We start from the raw sequence: 16824 nt of genomic DNA, 5'->3' as shown, positions 1-16824 counted from the left end.
CTCAGCCTCCTCTACAGGTATGTACCATCATGCCTAGCTAATTTGTGTGTGTGTGCATTTTTAGTAGAGACTTGGTTTCACCATGTTGGCCAGGATGGTCTGAATCTCTTGACCTCATGATCTGCCTGCCTTGGCCTCTCAAAGTGCTGAGATTACAGATGTGATCCACAGCACCCTGCATATTTATGTCATATTTTAACTAGAATTTAAATTAGCCTGAGATTTTTCAGAGCAAAATATAATTTAAAATGAAGGGGTAAATGTAAATATTACAGCTACTTTAGAAAGAATTTACCAATAATTAGTATAATTGAAGATTTGATTAGTTACATTTCACCTAAACAACTCTTAGGAATGCACTCACTGGAAATTTTGTTTTTTGTGTGCAATGATCAGGGTACTTGGCTATTTATTGGAACATTGTGTGCGATAGAGAAAACATTAAATTCATCATACACACTATTACAGATAGGAGTATCCACCATTATGTAATAAATATAAAGCAATATTATTTTTGAGAAATGCTTGGGAACTGTAAAAAAAATGGTATAGAAAGAATCATCCACTGTAGGAGTCTAGATTTAGGGTTGTTGCAATGAACAGAAAAACTCCCACAGTTTGCCAAAATGGATAGAAAGAAGCAGAAATTGAATGGTCTTGATGGAGTATGAAGGTTGAAGGGTCCATTACTGTGACCCATGAGTAAATTTTCCGAGCGCTAAGGAAAACACTAGTTATGCAGATGTACCAAAAGTACTTAGGATATCTTGTATAGAATTAAAAAGTATAAAAATTTACCAATTTTTAGACACCCAAGGATTTTCTTCCCTAACCCTACAGCCTGTCATGACAATACTATTACTTCTACTCAATACCCCTGAATTTAAAGGGAGGATTTTCATTGCAAAAGAATTTCACCTATCTGGCTTGTGCAAATAAACCTGAGAATGTCTGCTTTCTAATAGGCATCATGTTTAATGATAATATCATGGAAAATACCTGTTGATCTATGGTGACATGTTACATGTAGTTGATAATATATGAATGATAACATAATATATGCTATATTTTATTACGATAATTATTACAATAATAATCACCAAATTTACATAAAGTAATAATATCACAAATTGTTAACATTTATTAGGGGCTTATTTTTTGCCAGACACTGTTCTGTTCTCATTTGTTATAATCAATACACTTAATTATCAAAACAACCATAACATAAGAGTATTCTGAAAATTACCATTTTGCAGATGAGATAAGAGAGGTTCAAAGAAGTTAAAAAATTTAGCCAAAGTCATACAATAGGTTGGTGGTGGAGTTAACTAGTATTATCAAGTCTGTCTGTCTGGATACCACAGATTTTAAATGTAATTTAAATTAATTTCCAAATAATTTTATTCCTAGACATTATATCTTAGAAACCTATTTTTATTTAATATGTGTTTTATGTCATGAGTCTAATGATGATATTGGAGTGTGTTTTGAAAGCAGTTAATGAAAAGGCAGAGACATGAAGGAACAGCAAATTAATGGAGAACACGGGGGAATGGTATCAAAGAGTTTAATCCCATCAAGATCCCCAAAAAAGGACTAGATGCCAGTACTCTCTTTGCTTCTAACTTTCTACTCACATCAATTTTTTTCTATGAGTTAATGAGATATACATTTGACCCCTGAATGACATGAATTTGAATTGTACAGTTCCACTTATGCATGGATTTTCTTATGTCTGTTGCACCCCAATATAGCAAGACCAACCGTTCTTCTTTCTCCTCCTCCTCAGCCTACTAAACATGAAGATGACCAAGCTTAAGACTTTCATGATCATCCACTTGCACTTAATGAATAGTAAACATATTTCCTCTTTCTTATGATTTTAATCATATTTTCTTTAGCTCACTTTGTTGTAAGGATACAGTGTATCCTTACATATAATATGCAAAATAAATAACATATTATATGTTATCCTTACATATAATATGCAAAATCAATTGTTTATATTTATCAGTAAGGCTTTCATCAATAGTAAGCTATTAGAAGTTAGGCTTTTGAGGAGTCAAAAGTTATACATACATTTTTTACTGTTTTAAGGGGTTGGTGCCCCTAACTCTTGGATTGTTCAAGGGTCAACTGTACTTCAATTTACAGAATATTTGAGACAGAAGAGAAGACCAGTGTTTGATGTCATTTTTGAATCTGAGATATTTGATTTTTACTACATCTCATGTATAATTAAAATAATTATTTTCAAAAGCCTATGAGATTAATCATTTATGTTTTTACTTTTGTTTTACTGTTAGCTTAAATGTGAATGAATTGTCCATTCTACCTTAAAAAAGGTATGCTTTCAAGCTTATTCTGTTGCTCCATGTTTTAAACAAATAGTTTGTATGTGGCAGTGGAAATGAGCGCTTTTTATCTCATGTCAAAAGCCTACCTATATATTATTCCTAGGTAGTTCAGATATACCAAAAAGCCTTAGCCAGTTCTCACCTTTCATTGGCAAATATTTTCTTTGGCTTTGTTATTTTTTATTTACTTCCTACTCTGAGCATATAAACTTAGCAATATAATCTATTTGCTTGTGTTTGTTCATCCCATTAAAATGCCTTTTAAGGGCAAGGAGCAAATAAAACCTGTAAATCTCAAACTACTTACTGCAATGTCTGGAACCTGGGAGTGCGTGATAAATATGAGTGGATGACGAATAGTGGAGTGTCGGGAGCCATGAATAAAGACAAGGAAAGTGGGAACATAGTACCACACAACTCCCAAGCAACTTGCCTTACTCTGAAAAATCTTTTGAGTTAAGGCCAGGAAATTACCAAGTTTTGTGTAGATATGCCCTATAGCGTTGTCATTTGTGCATTGTAGGGGTCATACTGCTTAGTATTGATTTTATTCTGATGATTGCTTAACAAGCATAGTTATGCCTAAATGACTGATGAGACGAGTGACCCACCAAGGTGGCAGTGAGACAAAGAATTGTATCTACTGTAAAGATGCAATAATTAGAATGAAATATACTGCCCAGGCTTTGCCAGTATTGACTTGCTGAGTCAAACTTTAAGTACGTCTTTCCTTAATAGAGGGAAGAAAATAAATTGCATAGGGATATCAACATACATTTCCAGAATATCTAATTTGTTCTCAAATTTGGCTTCAAAATAATTATGCTGATCATTCCTATATGCTAAAATTTATGTGATTTGTCTTACATTGCACGGTCATCACTGTATTAAAGGTTTGGCTTTATCTGAAAAATAAAAGTTTAGGGACAAAATAGTTTCTGCACTTAACAGAACACTTACGCTTTTGCCTCAAAGTGCTATCTGAGTTTTCTTTCTTTTTTTTTGAGACAGAGTTTCGCTCTTGTTACCCAGGCTGGAGTGCAATGGCACGATCTCAGCTCACCGCAACCTCCGCCTCCTGGGTTCAGGCAATTCTCCTGCCTCAGCCTCCTGAGTAGCTGGGATTACAGGCACGTGCCACCGTGCCCAGCTAATTTTTTGTATTTTTAGTAGAGACGGGGTTTCACCATGTTGACCAGGATTGTCTCGATCTCTTGACCTCGTGATCCACCTGCCTTGGCCTCCCAAAGTGCTGGGATTACAGGCGTGAGCCACCGCGCCAGGCCCTATCTGAGTCTTTAAGTCTTTTTTATATGAACATGTTTCACCTACTCTGGTGACAGCACAAGTGTTAGAGTTTCCAATCCCAAAAACAAATAATTTTCAGTCATCTAGTTGTTTGCTTACCAATTTGTTCTTGATTACATCCCCGTGTAACTGGAAACACATGTAAAAAGTTTGTGAAACACCACATTCTTTTGACTGGCAATTTTAATTCGATCTTGTGCTATAATTAAGCATTGCTTCCTATATGGGCTCAACCTAAACTTGACAAAGAAATAGAACCCAAATTCAGCGTAATTGGTTGATTAAATATATTACATGAATAGAAAAAAAATGACTGAAGAAATAAATGCCCCAAGAAATAGGTTAACAGTAAGATTTAGTCCAAAACGGAAGTTTCATATTAGTAGTAGTCTCCACATTTTCTGAATTTCATTTTCAAACCCACTCAACGTTCAAGTTGATATTATCAATTCCCTCTATTATGCCTCTAGTCATTTATTAATTTTAACCTGAAGTCCTTTATTTAGCTTATGACACAACTACTGTAATGACTTCTAGGGAAGTTCAACGTTTATTTTGAAAAGGGCACAAGACCAGTTCAAATAAAGTAAGGTTGGAATTTTTCACACAGTTTTATTGTCTGGAGTTACAAAATTAATTGGATTCAACAAAGGCCTTTGACTTTCAAGAAAAGATAAAGCAAGGAGGCACTAATGTTTGCTAAATGTAGTGTCCATTGCTCAGCAAATTAGATGATGTGCCTTGCTAGAAAGTACAGCTAGCTACACACTAAACAGAATGTGAAAATCAGAAGGCATATTTAAAAAATTATAACAATAATTGGTCTCTTTTAGCTAGGTGTTCAGGGAATGGGCAAACAGGAGTGTCCAATAATTAATTTCACAAATAAATATTTCTAATTATTGTGTATTTAGCAATATACAGAAGATATGAAAACAGAATCACGGTGAGAAGAGAGAAACAGTAGGATAAAGTATATAAAGTGTGAGAAAAGCTAAATTTTACAGCACTAAATCCGTGCGTGCTGGGCTATCTTTTGGGGTGAGTACTGATGTGTGTGCCTCTTTTTGTTAAGGAGAGAGTAATGATAAAAAATGGAGATGTGTTCAGTCATATTAATGTCTTGTTTTCCCAACTTATTAATTTACCTTCATTATTGCCGCTTATTATTTGGGAGTGGTTGGAAGACATTTTCATTTTCAGAATGAGATAGGACAAACATTAACATAAATCAATATGATATAATTGTTGTGTGTGTCAGGCAATCCAGTATTTCTGAAATATGTTCAAACTCAAAGGGCAATGGGAACATGCAACATCAAGGAGAATAAATCACCAATGTTGACTTGCTCTGTCTTTCTTTATTGACAGCTCATTTATTTCCTATATATGTGTATGTGTGTATCTGTGTGTGTGTATCTGTGTGTGTACGTGTGTGCTTAGTATTAAGAAGCCATCTAGAAATGTTAGTAAAAGCTATAGAAAAGTACAAACTTTTCACTTCTTTTCAAACAAAAACAATGACATATTTTGTTTTTATCTCATTGTAAATGTAGAACACTGATTTTAACCATGTTATTATGGGACAGTTGTGGATCAATAGAAAAGAAGGAGGATCTATTATTACCATGTTGGAAATGCTGAAAGCCCATCTCTTCTGTTCAATAGTCACTAATATGATGAAAACCAAATATAAAAGCATGTCTTGGTCGAACGAGGCGACTCATGCCTGTAATCCCAGCACTTTGGGAGACGGAGGAGGGTGAATCACCTGAGGTCGGGAGTTTGAGATCAGCCTGACCTACATAGTGAAAACCTGTCTCTACTAAAAATACAAAATTAGCCGAGTGTGGTGGTGCATGCCTGTAATCCCAGCCACTTGGGAGGCTGAGGCAGGAGAATCACCTGAACCCGAAAGGTGGAGGTTGCAGTGAACTGAGATCGTGCCATTGCACTCCAGCCAGGGCAGCAAGAGTGAAACTCTGCCTCAAAAAAAAAAAAAAAGGGTATCTCAAATGAGAACATCTGTTGAATATTTTTCAAAATATCTGAGGGTATTTATATAAGGGAAACAAATATAGAAAGCACTAGCCTGTAGATACACACGACAGGCACATGCATGTGCGCACGTGCGCACGCACACACACACACATACAAAAAAAACCCTATATAAATTTATGAAAGTTGCACAGCAAAATATTTTAAGTATGTTAAAATTCTGTTTTGCATTTTTATCTTTGTAAAAAAGATAGTATTTCCAGTTACTTGCTACTTCCCATTGCTTGGAGATTTTGAATCAGAACATTTAAGTATGTTTGGGATTTAGGAACATATATATATTCACAATCATGAAAGCATTATAAAATATAACCTTATAAGGTAACATATGCGGCAAACTGAAGAAAATGGTGATGTTTGAGTTATGTACATTTTATATTCCTACGCAGTTTGATTCAGAGGAGTGTAGTTTTCTGTGTTCACTTAGTATTTCTTGCAAATTAAATCATGCATAAGCAAATAAAAAATTCTCATTACATTCAGAGTTTTCTGTAATATAGCAATCATGTAGGAACAAATTTGCAGTTTTTAAAAAAAGTCTTTTAGCAGAACTGATTGTATTTGTATATCTTGACTCTTTCCATGTGGCCTCAAGGCTGTGCAGTTTCTAAAGCAATTCTCATAGTACATTCTTTGCTTGCTGTTGAAATTATCCTATTTATATCCCTTTTATAAGAGATACAGATTATTTGTAATAGAGAAAGAATAAGAGAGGGAAATGGATTGGGAATAATTGCTGCAAACATTTTATTATTTGTTTATGGAGCACCTGTGCAAGCCGTGTTATATCTTCCCTATCACTTCAATACAGTTTAGAACACTAGATTATAACAATAAATGGTACGGGTATGTTCCACTTTTTGGAAATATGCAATTAATCTGGAAATCAGAAAGACGCAAATTTACTCTCTCTGTTTCTCTCTCTCTCTCTCTCTCTCTCTCTCTCTCACTCACACACACACACACACACACACAAAATCAATATCTTTCCTAGAAATGATCTCTATCAGATAAGTCCCTGGGTAGTCCAAAAAAATCTCCTTGAGCTTGACATCTACAGATGATGAATCTTCAATTTCATGTTATTTCTAGCAAGGTTCATGAAAAGGTTTAGAAAGTTATCTGTCAGGCAGTGGGATCACTTCTAGCCTGTGTAAGACTTCAATGCTGAACTGAGTTAAAAACAAACAAAAAATATATAGGTAAGAAAATAAGAATGAATAAAGTAAGAAAAAAACAGCAAAGGTGGAATTTGTATTACTGTAAGACTTATATCTCAAAACGTAGTCTAGGGACTTCTGGCATTCACCAGTTCAAAACAATTTGCATAATATTACTAAGCCATTTTGCAGTCTCATTCTCTCTTGAGAGAAAAGTAGGATGGCTGGAGGCTAGGTGAATTTTGACAGCACAAAAGATTAAAATAGTGTAGATTTGCTAATCTAATTCTTTTTTATTGTCAGACTTTTCAAAAAAGAGAAATGATTGTATATTTTTCCTAATGTTTACATTTAAAAATATTCATTTTCATATATTTTATTCATATTAACATATAATGGGTACATTATTGTTAAACTAACATAGAAATATTTGCAAAATTATTTTATTGTTCAATATGGTAAATATTGATGCATAAAGCCCACTTAAAATGCATTTGGGGTCTCAATAATGTTAATAATTTAAAGTTGTCTTGACCAAGAAGTTTGAGAAGTGTCACAGTTAATTTAGCAAATAAAGTAGTTGAAAAAAAAAATTGTGAAATTAAAAGTCTAAAACTCATTTGTATTATGTCTGTATTAATGTCATGAGATAGTAATAATCTGCTGAATACTGTAGGATTTTTTATTTAAAAATTTTCCCATTTGTTTAGAGTCACACTTAAAATGCATGATAAGTGAATCCACAATAAATGATAAAATCAAGTAGAAATATTGCTGTTGCAAATATGTTAAGTTCAATTGTTTGTAAGTTCTTAAACAATTTGAACTATCAAATCAAGAAATTTCATCTATTTAAATAAAACTTCATGAAAGTAAAACTTACATAAATCTAAAAGTAATAATATGAAGAGAACTCATTCTCTAACAATATGGAGAGAAAAATAAAACATGTAGGTTAAGAAAATATTGGTTGTTTAATAACAAAAATGGCCTCTACCCTGAAGCACAGACTAACCACTATCCATTTGATTTCTCCCTTGGATGTTTACTTTGCATTTTTAACTGGATTTGGGAAAAATTAAACTTTTTATCTCTGAACAAGTCTATAGGTCCTAATGTGACACTGATCTAAATTTTACAGAGAAAAAAATATATAGAAACTGACTGAGAAAACCTAGTCAGGGTAGTTACTAAAAGATTTTAAATCAGTGATTAAATATGTTCAAAGAGCTAAAGGCTAAAAAACAAAAACAAAAGAATAATCTCCCACCAAATACAGAATAGCAACAAAGAGGCTGAACTTATTTTAGAAAACAAATTTAAATACTAGGGTTAAAAAGAATAATAATTAAATTTTATAAAAGCTATGCTAAAATTAATAACTAATTTGAATTGGCGAAAGTAAGATTCAACGAACTTGAAGATAAATGAAAATTAGCCTTCTGGGGAGCAGAGATACATTTGAATGAAGAAAATTAAAGATAGACCCAGTGACATGAGGAATATCACAAAGCACTGAGCACATCATCAAGGAAGTAATGGAATAAAGGAAGGACAAAAATATCATAAGATATATAGCAAAAGAGAAAAATAGTTTACATAAATCATGTCTTATTAAAAATTTTACTAACTATAAATGATTTTAAATTCCAATTAAGAGTCGTGGTTTGTAATAATGAATTTTATAAAGTGATTTAACTATATGCTGTCTATAAAAAATGCAGTTTAGATTCTGGCATACATAAGTCAAAGTATGGAATATATATACTATGAAAATCAAAACCAAAAGAGTATTGAAGTGGATATAATAATATCAGACTAAATAGACTTTAGAAAAAAAATTACTAGAGATAATATTTTCATCAATATATTATAATAATAACATAAAGAGAAATATAATAATAAAAGTGTCAATCCATCAGGAAGATATCAGAAAATTATATACATATAAGCACCTAAGAACAAAGCCTCAAAATAAGTAAAACAGAAACTAATAAAATTGAGTAGAAAAATAAATAATTCAACATCAATAACTGGAAACTTTAATACCACACTTTCAATAATTAATAGAACAAATAGAATGTCAAGAGAGGACTTAAACAACATTATAAACCTACTAGTTATTATACATATCTGTACAGAACTTCAACCAACAACAGGAGAATGCACATTCCTCTCTAATACACATTCCTCTCACTTTCAATAATGAATAGAATAAATAGCAGACTGTCAAGAAAGAAAGAGAGGGCTTAAACAACACCAAAAGCCTACTACTTATAATACACATGTGTAGTGAACTCCACCTAACAACAGAATACCCATTCCTCTCTAATGCACATGGAATAAGTAGCAATGAAATATGACTCAGCAAATCTCAAAAGACTGCAATCATACATGGCATAGTATCCAACCAGAAAAGACTAAAATTGAATACTAATAACAGAGGAAACTTGGGAAAGTAACACATGTGAAAATTAAACAGCAAACTACTAAGTAACCAACTGATCAAAAATAAATTACAGAGGATATAGAAAATGTTTTGACATGAAGGAAAATGAAAACACAATATATCAAACTTGGATGCATGGAAATTAGTGCTAAAAGGGAAATGTATAGCTAAAAAATGCACGTTTTGAAAAAGAGAAACTATTTTAATTAATAATGTGACTTCCAATTTAAGAAACTATTAAGTGAAGAACAAACTGAATCCAGAAGAAAAAGGAGGTAACTTTTAATAATTAGAGCTCTATTTTAGCACATAAAATATATTCTCTATTTTAGTACATAAAATAGAGACTAGAAAAACAATTTAAAAATGAATGAATAGCTGGGTGTGTTGGCATGCACATATAATCCAAGCTACCTGAGAGGCCGAGGAAGGAGAATTGCTTGAACTCCAGAGGTGGAGGTTGCAGTGAGCAGAGATCATGCCACTGCACTCCACCCTGGGTGACACAGTGAGACTCCATCTCAAAAAATAAAATAAAATAAAAATAAATAAATAAATATTTAAAAATAAATATTTATTCTTCAAAAAGATAAAGAAATTGACAGTCTTTAAAAAGGTTTAGAAATATGTAAATAACAAAAATAGAAGTCTCAAATTACTAAGGTCAAGAAATAAAAAGGTGACACCACTACTACTCACCTGGCAAAAAACAAAAAAGGATCATAAAAGAATACTATGAGCACATCCATGCCAACAAAGTTTGTGCCCAGAAAGGCACAATCTTACCATAACTGACTTAAGAAGAAATAGAAAAATCCAAATAAACAGATAACAACTCTATACTCACAAATAAAAACTTAGCAATGCTGAATTCTATTTATTAAAAAGGAACACCAGTATTCTTTATGACTAAACACACAGAAGTTCTGAAAACAAACACAAGGTAACTGAAACACAAGCACATAAAAATTATCACTATCCTTTATTGAATGCACTAACAATTTTTTGAAACTAAGTAAACTATTTCACTATTGTTAGACAATTTCTGATTTCAAAAATATTAAAAGTATATCTTGGATTTAATAAAAAGTAGCTTAATATACTAGCTATTATATGTAAGTTATTCAATATGCCACTCAATCAATACTACTACTCTGAAATAATGATCTCAGGTATATCAATAAGGAAACTGGAAATTGTATGGAGAAGGAAAAATGATAAAAATTACAATAAAAATATAAAACACGAGCTGCTAAAAGCCAACACAAATGATGACAGACCTTTCTAGAGAGAGAGAAAGTAACTTTCCCTCTCCAGGTGCTCTGCCCAGAAATGAATACTATCATGGGCTAAAGGAAGTAAATGATTGATCATAGATGACACAAACAAATGTAAAAGTATTTTATGTCCATGGATTAGAAGAGTCAATAATGTTAAAATGACCATATTGCCCAAAGCAATCTACAGATTTAATGCTCTTCCTATCAAACTACCAATATCATTTTTTGCAAAATTGGAAAAAATACTATTCTAAATTTCATATGGAGTCAAAAAATAGTCCTCATAGCCAAAGCAATCCTGAGCAAAAAGAACAAATCCAGAGGCATCACATTACCTGATTTGAAAGTATACTGTCATGCTATAGTAAAAAAAACAGTATGATACTGGTACAAAAATAGACATATATACCAATGGAACCGAATAGAGAACTCAGAAATAAAGCTGCACACCTACAGTCATATGATTTCAATTAAGTTGACAAAAATAAGCAAGGGGGAAAAAGCACTCTATACAATAAATGGTGCTGGCATAACTAGATAGTCATATTTAGAAGAATGAAACTGGACACCTGTCCTTCACTATATAAGAAAATTTACTCAAGATGGTTTAAATATTTCAAAGCAAGACTTTAAATTATAAGAAACCTAGAAGAAAACCTAGGAAACAGAATTTTAGACATCAGCCTTGGGAAAGAATTTATTAAAATTAAGCCTATCTAAGTTAATACTAAATATTAATTTTATTATATAAAATAAAGTCAATTCTATTATATATATTTTTAAAGTGGTTAATTGGTTAATTTCATTTATTAGAGAGAGCAAACTGATGGAGTCCCCTACTTTGAAATGTCAATCTTAGTTTGATATTTATGTAACAACCTCTTACTGCAGTATCTCCTATAAATTATTGAAATGACTAATGACTTCAATACCATCTATTTATTTATGTTATTAGAGACCTGGACACAATAGACATTTCTGAAATTCTGAAAAAATACTAAAAGCTCTTATAAGTTCCAGGTGTGGTGGTTCACGCCTGTAATCCAAGCACTTTGGAGGCCAAGGCAGGCAGATCACCTGAGGTTGGGAGTTCAAGACCAGCCTAACCAACATGGTGAAACCCCATCTTAAAAAAAAAAAAAAAAAGCTCTTATAAGTAAAACAGGATTATAAAAAGGAATATCCAAATTTTGGTTCAATTAATACTAAAACAAAACAAACAAAAACAATGAAACTTAACTTGCTGGAAAAAAAAAGAAAAATGAAATTAAACAACAGAATTTAAATCAAACTCCACCTTTTATGTAGAAATGGGATGAAAAGGGTAATGAGAAAAAGAGCAAGGCATGGGAGCAAATAGGCATTAAGTGCTAACCTTTAGGATTTGCATATACATATGGGTTTCATACTATGGGAACATGTTGTGGACCCTTCAGGGTACCCCTAGAGTAGACTGTGTGCTGAACAGAACAGGAGTACTCGAGATAGAGCTTCTGGAGGTGACAATTATGCAAGCTAGAGATAAGAAGTTTTTCTTGTGTATAATTTTTACTAGCATAATACCTTAGGAAGGAAACTTGTGAGTGCATAAGTGAGCTATATTACAGCTATGCCTTTGAGATTTATAAATATTAATTATGTACATATGTATACTTCTATTAAGCCTATAGAATAATGACTATGTGAAGTAATTTAGAATAAATATATTTAATAATAAATGCACATCCTTTGCATTGATTAAAGATCTCTAACTTATCTGTATCAAAAGAGTCTAATATTTAAATTATGCCTCCTTCTAATAACCTGAAAATTCATTTCTATATGCACACATACAAGTACATAAATATATTCTTAAGTGCATACTAAATATGGCATAGCTTTTCTCTTTTTCCAATATCAAAATGTTGATATGTGTTTGCTTTGCAAAAGTAAATACACAGAGGTATACAGTATTGTAAAAATCAGTGAAAAATATTTAGAGATAAGCTTTATGAATTATCTATTTTATAGAAGTTATTTCTTTCAGAAGTAAGATATTTTTTATCACAGAAAACTTCTGAGTTAAGTGTATAAGCACTAGAATAAGTTATGAATAAATATAATGGCATTATCTATAAACATGTATTTTATTCTTGAGGAAATTTCTGAAATCTCAAAAACACATTGTTTGGCATCCTTATGAAAAAGCCTTAGAAGTGAATATGGCCTAACAATAATTCTTTATTTATTATTTTTTAAAACTATGAATACATTTTTCTTCCTTAAATTGTATTTTCATAGTTTAATATTTGCTCAAAGTACTTTGACAAAGCTTGGATTGTCAGGGTAAAAGAAAAGAGTGCCCCTTATAATATCCCATCAAAGGTAGAAGAGAGTGGTTTGGTTTAAAAACTTTCTTTTTTTTTCATGGTAGAAACCAACACAATCATTCTTCTATTATTAGCTTTTGAATTGATAGCAATTTTCAACTGGCACTTAACACAGACACAAAAGTCATCCATAGCCTTCTCTGGTGTTTACAGGTACTGTTAAATCACTAGGGACTCCATAACTCTGCTTGACGCTATTACTTCTTTCATTAGGCTTTCCTTTTTTTATTACGTTTGGGCTTTAACTGAGTTTTCACCAAAGGTCAAAGTATGACTTTCATGCCTGAAAGCCTGTTTTCTTGAGTACAAAGAAAGTGTCAGGTAAAATAAAACATCTTCCACTAACAAACCCATTTCTATCTTCAAGTTTAGCAGAACTATTACAATGAAACTAGAAATAAATAAATTCCCTAGCTGGGAGAAGAAATATACAGGACTGAGTTAGTTGTTACTCTTTTTACAAAACTGTAATAATAGAATAATTGGTTAAAATCTTTTAAGCACACTACCGTTTATAAGAATCACAAATGAAGAGATTTTTCTCTGTTCCCACCATAATTTTGGTTGTTTCCATTTTAAAAATAGTAAATTTTATTGTGACATACTGTTTCTTCCCCAACTGGCACCAAGCCTGGCAATTTCCAAGCAGGGCTGGAGCAGTGCAATCAAGGTAGAAAGAGCATCATCTTTACTCTTCAAATTGAATGAACAGTCCACAGAAGCAAAGGAGAGGAAAAAGCTAAAATGGCCAGCAAAATGCTGGTGAATTTTCATATATCCTTCACTTTTAAACTTCTCGCAGAATTGAAAGGTGTGTGATTTCCCCTACTCTTTGTCTTTTATGTTATGGTGCCTCCAAATTTAAATATACTTTCAGTTAGGGCCCAGATGGACCTTGACACATGTAATGTGAAAAAACTCAATGTCCATACTTCCAAGTGTGTTGGGTCCTAATTCTAGATGAGACCGGTCATTAAAGTTGTTTGTAAATGAGAAAATGTGGAAACAAAGTTTAGCCTCATAAAATGAGCCAGAAACACTTTTAAATTGAGTCAGATCAATTTATGGTTTAGGGACAGGTTTCTATCCTCGTGGAAAATAACCATGTGAAATTCTCATGGTAGAATTGCCATGTGAAATTCTCATGGTGAAATTACCATCTGAAATAAGAAGGACCAGGGGAGAGAAGCCATTGGGCCAAGTGAAGATCATCAGTTTGAGTTAGATAGAGAGGTTCTACCCTGATTACCATAGAGACTTCTCAGGTGGCTAACTATCTCTCAAAGACATACAGGCTACAGTGTGAGGGAAGGTCACAACACCAAAAGCAACTGCAACAACAGTAAGAACAACCATGAACAGTTCACACTTCTGGACATACAGAGAAAACGCTGAACTGAAATAAAAAAGACCTAAACTAAAGTCTTGCTCCATCGATTACTAGCAATGCAATATGGATCAAAAGTTTGTAAGTTATAATAATTACACACAATTGTGGACCATGAGCTAAAATTTGCTGACCTGTGTTCTATAAATTAGTTTAAAAAAATGAAAAACTCTTATTAGGAGAAGCTGGAAAGACAAAGAACAGAACCCTCCTCAAATAGTTCTAATATCATTACATCTTACTGCCTACTGCACATTTCTGTTTGTATATACGATAGATATATCAATCAGAATATTCCCAAATTAAGCTCCAGAATCCCCACCCCGCCACAACCCACTTCTTTGATAGTCTTTGTCAGCTCAATTTCTGGCAACTCCACATTTCTAGTCACTTAGGCAAGAATTCTGAAGTCTACTATGACTTCAAAATGTATGTCTTTAAAATTATTTAAGGTAATGGTGAATAGTTTTCACTTGAAAATGAAAAGCTGCAAGGTCTCCTAAGAAGTAGGATAAGAATTAGGTCACTGTCAGATGTGCCACATTTTAATTGTTGGGAAAAACAGAAAAGGAGACAGGACACACAGAGTGCTGACAAAAATTGGTTATGAGTAACATACAAACAAGAGACAACAAACTGCGGAAGGCCTCTCCACGCCTCATGTTCCAGTGCAGGGTGACCTAGGCTCTGTTGCTACAAACATTGTGCTCAAGGACATAAAACCCCTTCATATCACTAAGACATAGCCAGACTTGGAGGCTCCTTGTAAAGCAAGAGTTCCACCAGCTGCACATAGATAGTAAGTTAAAGATAACCACATGTTCTTGTTTTGTGACACTCCCAAACTGCTACTGTTATCAATCCTTAGAATGAAACACCAGTTCTGGCTCACGGATTCACTTCCAGCTCACTGATTCACTCCACCATCACTCCACCCCTACCCTACAGATCACGGTGATTGTAATCAGTAAATGGTGAGGATGATCAGAGCTCGGGGCCTTCACTGTTTTCTCCAAAGTAATAAGTGATGGCCCCCTGTTCCCACTATCTCTCTTAATCTGTCTTTTTCTCATTCCTTTGTCACCACTGAACTCGGGGTACCCACGGGTGATATAGGGGTGGCTCCCTATATTCTGGTGCCCAACGTGGGGCTCATGGATTCCCTACGTTCTAACACCCAGTGTGTGGGGCTCATGGATCCCTACATTAATGACCCAAGCAAATTGCAAGCTCCACACTAAGAAATGAACAGGAAAAAATATACCTTCCTCTTTTCATAGGAGGTTCTACATAGTCTCATGACAAAAGGAGTGGATACAGGAAAAGGTGAATAAGTGAGGGCAATAATGAAATTCACCAAAGGATAATATCACCTCCCCCTCACATGCTCGTATTTATTCATGAAACATAAAATACTGTGTACTCTGTGCTAGTTTTGTGCATAGGTAGTGGTACAATATTTTTTGTTCCTTTTTAGATGATATTTTTAAGTGGAAGAGCTAAATAATTGAACACTTAAAAATCATGTAAGGTATATATAGTTTGAGTGAAGCACTATGAATAGATAAGAAGCATGCTCTGATTTTTTAGAAAATTTTATTTTGCTTAGCTGGGTAGATGATTAAGTTGATACATAAAAGATGAAGGGAGAACACATAAGAAAAAACTCAAGTAAAAATCGCTTAAAGCATATCAGTGCAAGTACATGTATACATGTATTTTGTAGGGGTTTGTGTGAGTATGTGTCTGTGTGTCTTGTGTATTTGTGAGATGGGTAAAGCATGAATTCTGGCACCAGAAGTTCTAAATTTAAATTCTGCTCTTTGTTTAAGTTCTTGGTGTTGCAGTTACAAGTACTTCATACAACTGCAACAAAAGCAAACATTGACAAACGAGATATGATTAAACTAAAGAGCTTCAGCATAGCAAAACAAACTATCAACAAACTAAACAGGCAAGCTACAGAATGGGAGGAAATTTTTGCAAAATATGCATCTGACAAATGTCTAATATCCCACATCAATAAGGAACTCAAACAAATTTACAAGAAAAAAAAAAGCCCATTAAAAATGTGGGCAAAGAATGTGAACAAACACTTTTCAAAATGAGACATACCTGTGGCCAAAAAACGAAAAAAACTAAAAAATCACTGGTCATCAAAAAAATGCAAATCAAAGCCACAGTAAGATAGCATTTTGGCTGGTGGCAGTGGCTCACACCTGTAATCCCAGCACATTGGGAGGCTGAGGCGAGTGGATCACGAGGTCAGGAGATGGAGACCATCCTGGCTAATGTGAAAACCCTGTCTCTATTAAAAATGCAAAAGTCCAGCCAGGTGTGGTGGCACGTGCCTGTATTCCCAGTTACTCTGAAAGCTGAGACAGGAGAATCACTTGAACCCAGTAGGCAGAAGGTGCAGTGAGCCGAGATCACACCACTGAACTCCAGCCTGGGCA

Source organism: Aotus nancymaae, unplaced genomic scaffold (genome assembly GCF_030222135.1).
Source record: "Aotus nancymaae isolate 86718 unplaced genomic scaffold, 86718_ANA_hifiasm-v0.15.2.pri h1tg000022l_1, whole genome shotgun sequence".
Taxonomy (NCBI): Eukaryota; Metazoa; Chordata; class Mammalia; order Primates; family Aotidae; genus Aotus; species Aotus nancymaae.
The sequence above is the reverse complement of the archived record's forward strand: the minus strand, read 5'-3'. Positions refer to the sequence as shown.